The following is a 15,453-nucleotide window of genomic DNA, read 5'->3' on the forward strand; positions in this document are numbered from 1 at the left end:
TGTCTCAGTCTCCAAGAGCAACTAGGTATCACCTCCATGCCCTGGAATTCCCGCTCCTCCTGTGCCCCGGAGTGTGTCCAATGGTCAAGCAGGGCACCTTCTTCCTTATCTCTGACACCTCTGTCGTACTAGGGCTTGTGCCTGGCTCTGGTCATGTCGTTATTTCTCCAGTGTGGCTCTACGGCTCCTCTCTTGACCTGGAATTGGCTTTTGTCACAGAATTGGCTTCTGTCACTATCTATCTATGATAGTAAATTTATCACAGGCAGCAGCTGATTCAGTCTTTTTTTTAAATTCCTTTTTTGGGAAAGAGTTTTCACAATACCAATTACTAAACAGGTCATATTTCTTTAAATTGACAAATAAAAATTGTATATATTTATCATGTACGGCATGATGTTTTGAAATCGGTATACATTGTAGAATGGCTAAATTGAGCAATGAGCATATGCATTATCTCACATGCTTATTTCTTTTGTGGTGAAAACACTGAAAATCTACTCTCAGCAATTTTCAAGAACGCAATACATTGTTATTAACTATAGTCACCATGTTGTACTATAGATCTCTTGAACATGTTCCTCCTATCTGAAATTTTATACCCTTTGCCCAGTACCTCCCCTCCCCTGTCCCACCCCCAGCCCTGGGTAACCACCGTGCCACTCTGCTTGTGTGAGTGACTCAGTCCCAGAGGCTGCTGCCTGGCTCTCTTGCCTGGGTGTTGCCCTCCTGACTCGCAGTGACCTCGGGGACATGTGCTCGTCTCTGGTGCTTGGCTGCTTACCTGCTTTTACACCTTGGCTGTGTCCCAACTTGTCAGCGACTGTGTGCTCCTTGGGTTCAGCATGTTCCCAACCCTGGTTTGCTCAGACAGTCCTGTCCCTGCCTTCTCACCTCATCTTTTTGCGTGTGGCTGTGTCTCCGGGTGACATCCCACATGCCCAATCACTCGCCCCCAGCTCTCCTGGCAGGATACCGCCCCAGAGTCACTGCTGGCTCTCTAATTACAAGGGATGTCATGGAAAAACACTGGCTGGAGTCAGAAACTCAAGTACAGACTCTCTGCTTGCTACTTGTATCATCCTAAGTCACTTGGCTTTGACTTTGAGTCTGTCTCCTCATCTGCAAAGTGGGAATAATAATAGTGATAATACCTAACTGGCTTACCTTAAAAGTGATTACTGGGACTAACGGTGTTGGGCATATTTTGTGTTTTTATTTGCCACCAATATTATCTTTTCTGGCGAAGTGTCTGTTCAAATCTCTTGCTAGCTTAAAAATATTGGATTGTTGGTCTTTTTTTTATTGAGTTTTGAGAGTTCTTAATATAGTCTAGATATAAGTCCTTTAGCAGATACGGGCTGTGTAAAAATTTCTCAGTCTGTAGCTTGCATTTTTATTCTCTTAATAGTATTTTTGGGAGAATCGAAGGATTTAGTTTTGAGGATGCTTGGTTTATTATTGTATAAATGTTATTTTTTCTTTTGTGTCCTAAGAAATTTTTGCCTACTCAAGTTTGCAAATGTGTTTTGCAAGCGTGTTTTCTTTTAAAAGCTTTATAATTTTTTTTTACATTTAGATCTATAATTCATTTTCATTTTGAGTTAATATTTGCATATTATGTGTATGTAGTAAGAAAAATCAAACTGTTTTCTCCTACCATACTGTGAATATTCAACACGGAACACTTCTATCACCAGATGTGTGGGGACGTTTCTCTGGTCAACAGCAACTGGTGTCCTGTAATTCAATTCGATTCTGACGCCATCTACCTGGAGTTAGAGTCAGATCCCACAGGGTAAGGGTTAGTCCCACAAGACTGCCCCTGCTTTCAGATGCCAAGTGCAAGTCCAGGCCTCTGGTATTTCTATCCCTGGCTATAAATTGGCAATGCCCATGACCCCCCTCCTCGGGTTCAATGAGTTGCTAGAATGGCTCATAGAATTCAGGGAAACACTTTACTTACGATTGCTGATTTATTACAGAGGCTATTTTAAAAGGTCCAAATGAATAGCCAGACGAAGAGACACAAAGGGCGAAGTTCGGAAGGATCCCGAGTTCAGGGAGTTGGGGTGCATCAGCCTTCCGGCATGTGGACGCGTTCTCATTCACCAGCCTGGAAGCTCTCTGGACCCTGTAGTGCAGGGCTTAGAGCTTCATCACACAGCCAAGACCAATTATTAACTCACCCTTCGGCCCCTCTGCCCTTCCTGGAAGAGGAGAGGTGGGGCTGAAAGTTCCAACTTCTAACCATGGTTTGGTCTGGTGAACAGCCCCCATCCAGGAGCCCCCCAAGAGTTGCCTCATTGGAACAAAAGATGCTCCTATCACCCAGGAAATCCCAAGGGATTAGGGGCTCTGTGTCAGGAAGCAGGGTCAAAGGCCCAGTAGTAGAACAAAAGCTGCACTTAGCACCCCTATTGCTCAGGAAATTACAAGGGTTTTAGGATATTTGCAGCCGGAACTGGGGAGAAAGATACATATATATATATATATATATATACACACACACACACATATACATATATACACACACACACACACACACACACAGAGAGAGTATTAAAAATCACAGTATCACAATGTGAGGTCAAGATTGAAGTTCATCATTAGTCATTAAGGAAATAGGCACAGTGAGATATCATTACAGACCTATGAGAATAGATAAAATTAAAAAGACATACCATACAAAATGCTGACGAAAATTTGGAGGAATTGGAACCCCCTTATGTTCCTGGTAAGAATGTAGACTGGTACAACTACTTTCGTACACAATTTGGTAGTGTCTGAAAAAGTTAAACATATACTTACCATATGACACAGCCATTCCACTTCTGGGTATCTGCCCAAAAGAACCGAAAGCAGGTATCCCTACAAAGACTTGTACGTGAGTGTTTGCAGCTGCTCTATTATGTAATAGCCCCAAGCTGGAAACGACTCAATTGTCCATCCATAGGAAAATAGATAAATAAATTGTGCCATCTTCATACAATGGACTCCTAGTAGGCAACAACCTGAATGGGTCTCAAAATAATTATGGTGTTTGAAAAGAGACAAATACTGTATAAATCAGTTTATACAAAATTCTAGAAAGTGCAACCCGGTCATTAGTAACAGAAAGCAGATCAGTGGTTACCCGGAGGTGGGGGATGGGGATGACATGGAGGGATTATTAAGGAGTAAGGAGCGTTTGCTGGGGTTGTGGGCGTACTCACCACCGTGATCGTGGTGATGGTTTCACGGGAGTGTGCATCTACCCAAACATATCAAATGATTCACTTAAACATGTGTAGTTTATTGTGCATCAATTATACCTCACTAATGCTACTAAATGGGGAAGTACTGGAATAAGTATCCACCAATGTTAAAGAAGAAAAAAAAAAAAGAAAGGATTACAAGGCCCCAGTGAGGTAATGCCCAGGAAACTGCACTGATAGGCATAGTCTGTTCTGGAAATGCTCACTGTCATTATCATCTATGCCACATAGGCCAGGAAAGCTTCCCGTAAGGGAACCAGACACAGTTTTCTAGGGGTGCTCAGACTTTAGTTTTCCCAGTCCCACCCAAGTGAACAATGTCAGGCTGAGATTCTGACGCACATCCCGGGCCTGATGGCATGCTAAGACTTTCAGACCCTCCAAGGGTTTCTTTCAGGGCTTGACCATGTCCCAGCCCCGTCCCCCACCCCTCACTCTCAACAAACAACCAAATAGTGGCCAAAAGTGCAAGGTCCTGCCTTCATCTAGAGTAGAAGTTCTCAACCTGGTTGTGTATGGAACTTACTGGGGAGCTTTTGGGCAATGCTGAGGCCCTGTACCTGGAAATTCCCATCCAGCTGATCAACATTTTTAAAGCTCTCCAGGTGGTTCTGAAGTGCAGCTAGAGCTGAGAAGCTCTGAGACAGAGACTGGACCCTCCGCCCTCACCTGCCGCACTCCTGTGGCCAGGTCAACTCCCTGCTCATTCTCCACATCTTTAGCTTTCTGCTCAACTAGTGGTAGAGAGAAGTCAAGCAGAACTGATTAGGATAATAATAATAACTGACATTCAAATAGTGCTTGGCCTTTTCCCAAAGGGCGTCCATGGGCATTTTCTCATTGAGTCTTGTGGACAACCTGAGAAAAAGGACAAGATGATTTTATTTATAACATTTATTGTCATCTACCTAATTAATTATAAGAGCAATAAATGGTCATTTGAGAATATTTTAAAGAACAAATATGTAAAGCTATGCAGAGAAAAAAAAATCATCTGTAATCCAATCTTTCAGAGAAAACCAAGATTAACATTTGGTTTCTTTTAATGCAGATATAGTATATTACACTTAATTTTTTTTTTAAAAAAACAACATTGGCCACAAGCAGTGTTTTGTAATCTGTTTTTTCTCACTTAATACATTGTAATCACTTCTCCATGTCCTTAAATATGCTTTGAGAATAATATCCTTAATGAAGGTTTTCTAGTACATTACATGGAAACACTGAGTTATCTAACCAATTTCCTATTGTTTGGAAGCTTGTTTCCATGTTTCTCTAGGAAAAATATACCATTTTGTGAAGTAACTGGACTCTCATGCACTTCTGGTGGGTGTGTAAATTCATAAACTATTTTAGAAAATGTTTGAAAGTATCTACTAATGTTCAGTATATGCATACCTTATGACACAGCATTTCCCCTCCCGGTTATATACCCATAAAATGTGTACATATTTGCAACAAAAGATAGGTCCAAGAATTTTCACAGTGGCACTACTAGTTTTGGCCCTAACTGGAGACAACATAAATATCCATCAACAGTGGAATGAATAAATTAACTGTGGTATGTTTATGCAATGGAATACAACACAGCTATGAGAATTAACTATCTATGATACAATGATATGCAACAACATGAATGATTCTCTCAAACATAATAGTGAGTGAGAAAAGTAAAAAATGAGTATAAGCAAAGACAAGCACCATTGATCTATCTTGTTAGGAATTAGACTAGCGGTTACCCTCCTGTGGAAAGAGGCACAAGAGGACTCTGGGTCTGCAACTAGATTTGCTTGGAGATGAACACATTGACTGCCACACTAGAAAATTTTTTTTTTCCTTGGGGCTACGGTGTTTTATTACAAAAATAGAATAAAAACTTTGAAAACAAAACAATCCTTTCGAATGGACACACTTGAAGCTCAGACTCGGGGGGATGAGGAGGCATGGGCAATATATATAACCTGAACTTTTGTATCCCCATAATGAGCTGAAAAAAAAAAAGAAAAAGAAAATCACACTTCACCACTTCCAAAAAAGAAAAAAAATCCTTTCTAATTTAATGAAAAATTTGTTATTTTTTATTGTTTTCTATGCATGAGTTATATGCAACTTGAAAAATAGTTCTCACGGCTCCCAAGATGAAGAGACATGTGAGTTACGTATGCTTCATGAGGCCCTGGGCTCAAAACTAGTGTGAGTTGAATACAACTCACAAGACAGTTAATGTGTTAAACAGGATGTGTTCACTTTATGAAAAGTCATTGAACCATACAGTTATGATTTATATTTTTTCCCCTATGTTTACTTCAATAAAGTTGACAAAACTCTCACTATAGTCTTATAGTTTTTTAAGGCAATTATTATTGCCATCTCCTTTTGGCTGAGAAAAATGTGGCTTTGAGAATTGTTATGGGTGGAATTGTGTCCTCTCAGAATTCATATGCTAAAGCCCTTGCCCTGAGTACCTCAGAAGGCGACTGTATTTGGAGAAAGGACCTTAGAAGAGGTAATTAAGTTAAGACGGGGTCATAGGGTGGGCCCTGGTCCCATGTGACCGGTGTCCTTATAAGAAGAAGAGATGAGGACGTAGATGCACATGAACGGAAGGATGAAACACAGTGCGAATGTGGCCATCCACAAATCGGGGGAGGCATCAGAGGAAAGCTGACCTGCTGATGCCTGGATCTTGGACTTCCAGCCTCCAGAATTGTGAAAAAATAAATTTTCTGTTGTTTAAGTCAATCTGTGGTATTTTGTTATGGCAGCCCTAGAAAACTTTAAAAAAAAAATTTTACCTCAAAAAAATTGAGGAAAAATTTTTTTTCAATACCTCACACACAGGAAGCAGCTGAGCAGAACTTGAACATCCCCCACCTGACTTCCAATTTTACAGTCTTTCCACCATCCCTAATTTTTCGTCTCTCCAGGAGAGATGGATGGCGGCGTCACGAGGCCGCAAAGGAGAGCGCCATCGCCATGGATCAACCACTGCTCTAAAGAGGAAATGTGTACGAGGACCCAGGCCACATTTTAACAGCGCATTAGAGCATCCTTTCTTTTGCTTGCTGGGTGCGAGGGGTGGGATGGACTGTCACATTCTGCCGGAGGAAGATAATTTTTTTTTTCATAACTGAGAACTTTTCAGTGGGCAGCTCTGTTTACTAATTAATTGAATTAATTGTCACTGGTCATTAGAAGTTATGCCAGTTTTCTGAGACACCCTGGGAAATGACTGTGGGTGATAATAATGCTATTTCCTGTTCCTCTGTGACTTCCATCTCCATAGACTTGGACTTTTGGGAGCTGAAATATTTTGTTTTTACCTTTATCTGTTCCCAGTGATACTGTAATGTTCTCATTTTAAGGGCTTATCTTATTAGGGCTTCCTCAGGATGCTAAAACATCTAAGTAACAAAAAGAAGAGAGAGGAAACAAACCCACACTTACTTGACTTTTAATTCTAAATACAACAAAATAAAATGTATGTTGACCTGACTACCTTCTGGAATTCTCCTGATAAACAGATAAAGGGATGTGAGAGAGATTTGGAGTGTGAGCAAGTGAAGTTACCTCATGGGGTTTTCATTTACCCTTCTTTGGAGGGTGTAGAGAAATTTCCTTCAGTCTGACAAATTAGCAGGAACCTAGTCCTTGTTGGATGTCATATCATAAACAGTGGAGGAGGTCTTTTCTGTTAAAAATGTATGCGCCTGTTGTACAGGTAAGTAGATAGTGGCTCTGCCTAGGATTTCCACAGCTTATCACCTTTGGAGAGTTTTCAGGCTGTGACACAGAAGGGAGGACCCAGGAGGACACTGATGGGTTCCATGACTGAGAAGACAGACTGCTGAGAGGTCTCCAGGGAGCCCCGTGCAGCTAGAGTTCGGAGGGCAGAGCACAGAGAGGAGATTGCTGCACAGAAGGAGAACTCCAGGGACCCACAGAGGGTCTCGCTTAAGTATTCAGCTGAGTGCTGATCAGTGCACGCAAGTGAGGAAACTACCTGAGGGTGGGGAAGAACCATCCAAGAAGACTGGAGGAAACAGTGCCCCGTGCTCACACAGGGCCAGGAATGGTGCCTGTTCACACCAGCCACACTGGGAAAAACCCACAACACATGGGGCATTAGGCAGAATACTCAGAAAAGTCATCTAATTATTAATTAGATTAAGCACTGCTCTGGTCCTGTCTAACAAATCTTAAAAGCAAGACCTAAAAAGATAAAAAGTTTTCCAAGTACCATAACTGTGTATCAGAACAAAATATAAGAATATTTATAGAAATACAAAAATATCCAGCAACATGCTAAAATTCACAATGTCTGATAGTCAATTAAAAATTACCAAACATTCAAAGAAGCAGTAAAATACAAATAAAATAAGAATAAAAGACAGATTTAAGTTTGTTAAGATTAATATGAAACTGAAACACTTAATCCAGAACTGATACAGATGTTGAAATTAGCAGACAAGGACATTAAAACAGTTATTATAATTATATTCATTCAATTTGTTCAAAAAGATAGAGACATGAAAGATGTAAAATCCCCAAGTCAAAATTATAGAGATGAACACTACAATGTCTGAGATGACAAATACACTGGTTAGGATTAAGGGTAGATTACACATTGCAAAAGTCAAGATTAGAAACATGAAAGCATAGAAATAGAAACTAGCCAAAGTGAAACAGAGAGAAAATAGACCAGGGGAAAAAAAAAAAAAAAAAAAAAAGGATCCCCAGTAAACTGTGGAACAATGGCCAAGAGTTTTCTAAATTTGTTGAAAACTATAAACCCACAAATCCAAAAGTTCAATGGATCCCAAAACCAAGAAACATGATGAAAGCTTCATCAAGTCAGATTGTAATCAAATCACTCAAAATCAATGATAAAGAGTAGATCTTAAAAATAGCTAGTGAAAAAAAGACACATTACCTAGGCAAGGACAAAAATAAGGATGGTAACAGATTTCTTTTTGGAAGTTATTCACGCAAGAAGATAGTGGGGTAAGATCTTTAAAATATTAAAAGGAAAAAAACAAACAAATCTGTCAACCTAGAATTCTATACTCCACAAAAATATCTTTAAAAAATGAAGACAAAGTAAAGAACTTTTCAGACATCCAAAAGTTGAAACAACTTATTACCAGCATAGCTACATTATAAGAAATTTTAAAAGATGTTTTTTAAGGAGAGAAAATGATATCAGATGGGAGTTTGATTCAGAGGAATGAAGAGCAACAGAAATTTATAAGGACAAATATGTAAAATTTTTCTTTTTATTAAAATCTCTTTGAAAGAAATTTGCTGTTTAAACAAAAATAATGATGTAGTGTGGAGTTTATTACATATATAAAATTAAAATGTATGATAGGAAATTAAATCCAACATAAGCAAAAGAAAGAAAACAATTAAGATGAGAATGGAAATCAGTGAAACAGAAAACAGAAAAACAATAGAGAAGAATAATGAACAAAAATCTAGTTTTTTGAGACAATCAATACAGTTGATAAACTTGATAAAACTGAACTTCAAGGAAACAAGAAAGATACAAATGACCAATATCAAGAATGAGAAAGGTGATATCACTAGAGATATTAACAAGATAACAAGATAATATTATGAATGACTTTATGCCAATACATTTGACAACTTAATTGAAATGGGAAACTTTTTGAAAGGCACAAACTACCAAATCTAACTCAAGAAGAAATAGGTAACCTCCATAGGCATGTATCTGCTAAAAATACTGACATTGTAGTTTAGAAATCCTCCCGTAAGGACAACTGCAGATTTAGATGCTTTCTTGGGAATTCTCCCAAACATTTAAGAAGGCTATAATATCAGTTCTACATAAGCTCTTCTAGAATATTGAAATGAAAGAAATAGATACCAACTCATTCAATGACACCAGCATTACCCAGATACCAAACTGGAGAACACATCACTAGAAAAGAAAGCTACAGACCAATATCACTCATCAATATAGATGCAAACATTTTAAATCAATTTTTAGCAAACCTAATCCAACAATGTATAAAAAAGGATAATATGTCATGGCCAAATAGGATTTATCCCAAGAATGCTGGCTTAACATTCAAAAATCAATATAATTCATCATATTAGCAAACTAAAAAGAAAAAAATATTATCATTTCAATAGACATAGAAAAAAAAGCACTGGATATAATCCCACATCCAATCTTAAAAAAAGCTTTTGATAAACTAGGAGTAGTTCCTCTACTAGGTAAAAGGCATCTACAAAAATCTACAATTAACAGGACATAAAATTAACTTAAAATGGATCCCAGATCTCCATGTAAAGTCTAAAACTATAAAACACCTAGAAGAAAATATGGGAGAAACTGTAGCTGACCTCACAACAGGGAGAAGAACTACACAACTGAAGTGATGTTGCCATCTCTGGAAAAGGAAATTTTGGAGGCAGTAAGACCAGGTCAAATAAGCAAAAGTTTCTGGTGCTGGCCCTCCGCAGAGGCCCTTGAAAACACAGTATTTCTTCTCTGTACTCTGCCTTCTGCGCTTAGAAGCCCTTAGAAGCCCTAGCGTGTCCCCGGCAAGGCACACCAGCCAGTGGAGGTTAAGTTTCCAGGGATCAGTCATTGCTGATGGGACTGTGGCAGCAAACAATGTACAGAGCACATGGCACACGGGAGGTACCGCACCTGGACAACAGGCTGTACACAAGCAGCACAGCGGTGCTGTGACACCCGAGGCAGGATACCTGTGATACCCAGGATAGGATACAGTGCTCTGTTCATCACAGGCAGGGCCAGCAGTTGAGCACAGTATATATGGGGGAAACGGAGTGTGCGTGAGGAACATACATTTTATACCATGCTATGTGCCAGGCACTATCAGGCACTTGATATGTGTTATTTCTTTCACATAAGGATTCGGTGTAATCCGTGTTATTATTCTCATGTAAGGCTCATGGAAGTTACATAGTTTGTCCAAGATCAACAGTTGCTAAATGTGGGTGCTCAGATTTGTCTTATCACTGTTTTTTTCTCTTTTGTTTTCTTCTTCTTTTTTTTTTTTTTTTTGGTCTTTTCCATTTTATCCATTTCCAAAAGACCAAAAAAGGTTTTGGTAGGTTGCAAAGACTAACGTGGCTATCTGTCTAGGACTTGAAAAGCGTAAGCCCAGAAAAATTCTATCTCTTTGTGAAGGAGCAGTTGTTAAAAACCTTGGCAAATCCCAAATCCCCTAAATGTTTGTGGGGTGAGGCCTAAACACCTGCCTGAATGGGACTACCTGGAATATTTCTTAGTAGAAAGCTATGAGGGTAACTCTGTCTTTGGCCTTGAAACAAAAGAGATTTATGAGCAAATATGGTTTGGTGGTTCCAACAAGACTCAGCATTACGCGATGAGGTAGAGGTGATGAAAAACAACAAATCATGATGCTACAGAAGAGCTTTGTGAGTCTTTCAGGTAATTCATTTCCGATCGTGGCCTATCTACCTCATAGATTTATAGCACCGATGAGAGCAGTGCTCTCTGGCATTGCTTGCAAAGTTAATTCTGACACATTTGGAGGAGCAGTGAATCAAGTCCCTGTGATTTTAAGCAGAGGGGAGAACTTTTCCTGCTGTGATAATATTAGAGCTTCCCATAAAATAGCACCTTGGGCTAAAATTTTTATTGTCCTAGAGCTTTCAAAGTGGTCCCCCATTGACTAGTTGCTCTCCTAGTACAAACTAAAGCATGAATAGCTGAAAACTTTTTTTCCTCTTTACTGGTTTTATTATGTTGTAGTATGTCCAGTGAGAGATTTTTTAAAGGGCCCTTACTATCTTTTAAAAACATTTTTTGTCATGAGGGCTTTCAAAAATATACCAAAGTAGAGACCATCTTTACCCAGATTTGCTTAATTTATCTCCTATTTTTACCCCCATGGATGAATATCTTCACCTGCACCTACTTGACAGGTCTTTTTCTGTGAAAAATCACTTTAGAACCTTTTAACAAAGGTCCCTGAGGGTTACAGTAAGCCTAATAGTCTTACAAGGTATTTAAAGTTTTGTTCAACCCAGATTCAGCCTCCCTGGGTAGCTTTTTGTCCCAATATGCTCTTACATGAATTCTATGTTCTATATGATTTTAATCACTTAGCATCTGCCCCTGCTTAAGCCATTCTTCATTCTATTTCTGGCAGGGAAATTCTTACTCACTGGGCTGTCGGTTCATGTCACCACTAGACTCCAGCCGGACTACATTTCCCAGCTTCCCTTGCAGGTAGGTGTGGGTGAAATTGCACCACTTCCAGGTCTCGCCTACAGACCTACTGCATTCATTCGTCCCTTGCTCTCTTCCTTTGTCTACAAAGTGTGTGCAAATATCAGGACAACTGAGCTATGCAAGTCAAATATTGAAAATGGCAGAGCCTTCATCTGTCTTGTCCTTAAAAGAATGAGTGGCACATGTGTGCAGACAAATCTACTCACATGAAGTAGGGGCGTGCTTGTGTAGATCCAGAGATACAGTGTGCCAGGGTTTCCAGAGAGAACAACACTCCCCTTTGGACTTGGAAAAGGCCAGGCAGCGGCCTTCTGGCCTCACGGTATTCAGTACACTGAACCAGCCCACACCTGTGCAGTTGGTGTTAGCATTGGTCTTAGCATCAGCGTCACGTGCTCAGGGAAAGGAGAGTAGACTCAGTCCAGTGGTGAACATTTTGGTGGTTGGCATGGATGGGAGTCAGGAGACAGGGTTAAGTTCCAGCTCTTAGGAGCAGATATCACCTGCAGTAAGCGGACTCGCCAGGAAACAGGGCTTGTGGATCACAGCCGGCACATGTGGCCGCTAGTTCCTGGAGCTGGGGGCTCATTGGCCTTGGGAGGGCCCTGAGACCAGATTAAGTGATGCTGTTACTGCTATTCATTCATTCATTCCTTCTTCATTCACCTGCCCAGCATTTGCTAAATGCTATCACGCATGGATCAAGAACTACACTGACTGGTGGGGATGAAACCGTCAACGTCTAGCCTAGTGGAGGGTAGAGAGTTGCAATACAACCTACCCCATGCCCTGCTGGGGGAAGGATGCTTCGTGATGGTGGCTCTCCCGGGCCTGGGGGGCAAATGCTCTCCCCGCTCCCTGGAGGACGTGATGTCCACAGGAAGAGCTGAAGGATGAGTGGCGCTGAGCAGGGAGAAGAGGGCTAAAGAGCTTACCGGAAGAGGGGACAGTGTCCCCACAGCAGCTCAGAAGAGGAGTCGATAGTTCAGAAAGGCTGGAATATTCGGGGAGAGAAGCAAGGCAGGAGAAGTCAACAGGGCAGGGGCCGGGAGAGGCTTGTTCCTCCTGGGGGCGAGGGCGGCGGGCAGGGCACGTGGGGCTGGCGCTCAGAGCCTGAGCAGGGCAGGAGGCAGAGGGGTGGGAAGCTCTGCGTGCAGGGATCAGCCAAAGGCCCCAGAGTTAGTAAATCTCCCCCGGAGAGCAAGAAGTGAGAGCCCAGGACAGGATCCTGAGAACCTCTAACATTTAAGGGATGGGTGGAGTCCCAGGGGCACCCAAGGCTGACGGGGACGGACGGCCAGAGAGCTGAGAGGAAGGTCAGGAGAGGTGGCAGCGGGGATGGCAGAGGAGCAGCAGGCTTTCAGAACACGGCCACGGCTGACGATGTGAAAGGGGCTGAGAAATCGCGTGATCTGGACCGGAAAACAGTGTCGACTTAGCAATGCAGGGATGGTCGGTGACCTTGGCGAAGTCAGAGGCGTCCTGATGATTCAGTTGCGGGGAGCAGAGTAGAGGAAGGAGTAGGAGGTGAGAAAGTAGTGTGGGTAACTGTTCTGAGCCCTCGGCGTGATGGCGAGACGGAGACGACTGGAACGGGAAGGGACCGGTGTGAAAGCACAATTTAAGATGCAAGTGACCGGAGCGTATTCGACTCCTATCCCGCGGAGGGCTGAAACATTTCTCGCAGGGGTGGGGTGGATTCCGTCATCTAGGTCCACCGTGGTTTCTCAGGAGAGGGGGTAGAAGGTGCGTCCCGTGGTACAGCAAGCCCAGAGCCCAATTAGATGTGCGCGGTGGTGAGGGACCGAGCCCTGGCACCAGACCACAAGGGTTCAGTCCTGTCACTTCCATATCCTAGTTGTGAGATTTTCAGCAAGTCACTTAAGCTCTCTGAGCCTCAGTTTCTTCATCTGCAACAGTAGGACCTCCCTCATAAAGCTATTTTAAAGATCAAATGCAACGATGGACAGAAAGCTGTCAACCCAGTGCCTGGTGAATGCACATTAACCTCCAGCTTTCTTAGCACTGCACTTCAGAAGAATGGGTGCGCGTCAGTTGCCTGTCCACACAGTGGAGGCGGTGGGAGCCTCCTCTACCCTGGTGTGGGGGGGCGGTGAGGACTCCTTGTCTGTGCTCTGCTGGGATCTCTTTCCCAGCACCGGATGCCGTGTGCAGCCCCGCTGATCTCTGCGATGATCTCTAGACTGTATTCGTTGCTCGGGGAGCCCCTGGCAGGGAGGGCGGCAGCGGCACACCTACAGGAAACGCAGCAGCGGTGCTGGGCTGGGTGATACCTCAGGGGAAGCCACAGCTCTGTGACTCTTTGCAGGAAAGCCCAGCCTCCTCTGTCTGCAGGCAGGAATGTGGTTCAAGGGAATGTCGATTGAGCTCCTGGAACACAGTCTGCTACTTCCGGGATTGTTCTTTGTTTTTGAACATGACTGACTACAATGTCTAATGTGATGTAACAAGAAGGGATCACCCGGGGGAGGGGAAGGAGATTCCTCATTTTCTAAACCAGATACTATGTTTCTTTCTGTTTTGCTTCCTGCTCCCCATTTCCTTCCAGTGGAGACTGTGATTCTTTCTTTCCTCCCATTGGAATCAGATAGAGACTCGGGGATGGAGGGGCGGGGGAGCTTTGTAGATAATCTAGTGACCAGAAAGGAACTCGAAGCTCCAGGTCACATGCAAGTAATAACTGAGTGGCCAGTCCAGGACTCAAAAGTCAGGCCTCCTCATTCTGGGTCCAGTGCTGTTTCAAAGCTCCTCCCCGTAAGTGGTGAAGATCTTAGCAATCCATCCATCTCCCCGCAACCTCCCTCAATGTTACTGATAAATTCACCCGAGACACTTTGTACACCTTCTGCAAGTCGGGTCCTTTCTAGGCACTGGGGACTTAGCAGCAAAACAGAAATAAATCCCTGCCCTTACATACCTTATAGTCTAATGAGAGGAGACAGAGAATAAATGCAATAAACACACACATGATACATCCTCCACAATGTCTCCCCAGGGAACATTTTCTCAACAGAATGACTTTTTTAAACCCAAACTTCAGAGAATGTATCTTTCAATACAATGCTTTTCAGCCAATGATTACAGAAATATTTATATTAATGGCCACCAAACTCAGTACAATATTTAAACAAAATGATTTGCAGATATAGTCTTGAGTTACATTTTGAATCCTATACAGTTTGTAGGAAGTCAGAACCAGGCAGATTTCTTGAAAGGCACGTTGACTGTCAGCGTGGGGTGTGTGCGTTGGTAGTTGTTGGAGCTAAGAGAAGCGCCGCAGCACATCAATCAACTCTCTGTTTCAAACTGTAAATTTTTTGGTGAACAGGAAGCAATGCTTGAGGCGTTTTACATTCTAACATGACAGTTTATTATTTATATACAGATATATAGGTGTTTTACTATATAGTAGTTACATTTGAGGAAATTGGTTGGGAGTCTTGGGTTGATGAGAAATACATTAGAGCTTTTGCAGAGAAAAGTTATGGGAAATAGACTGTCAGTTAGTGTTTTTGTGCAGAAGGATGATTTTCAAGGATCTATCCTTGATGTTATTAATAAGTATGTGGTTGGAAAGTGAGAGTTGTAAAATGCCAGGCCTGCTTTTGTCTGAGGTCTCATAGCAATGCTGGGTTGAGACTCTGCTCACAGCCTTAGTTTCCCCCTGCGGGACACAGCCCTTTGTTGGGGAGCTAGCACAGGAAATGGTCCTGGAGTGAAATGAGTGTAGGTGGGCATCCTGGCTGTGACCATGTCCTCCACTTGGCTCTGCAACGATGGCCATGGATACTTGCAAAATAACTTCAACAGGAAATGCAAAATGATTCTCTCATCAAGTTCGATGTGAGTCTTTTGCCAGGAGAGGTGGCTCAATTCTATGAGCCTTTTTTTTTTTTTTTTTGAATGGTAACTATG

This window comes from Eulemur rufifrons, chromosome 4 (assembly GCF_041146395.1).
Source record: "Eulemur rufifrons isolate Redbay chromosome 4, OSU_ERuf_1, whole genome shotgun sequence".
Taxonomy (NCBI): Eukaryota; Metazoa; Chordata; class Mammalia; order Primates; family Lemuridae; genus Eulemur; species Eulemur rufifrons.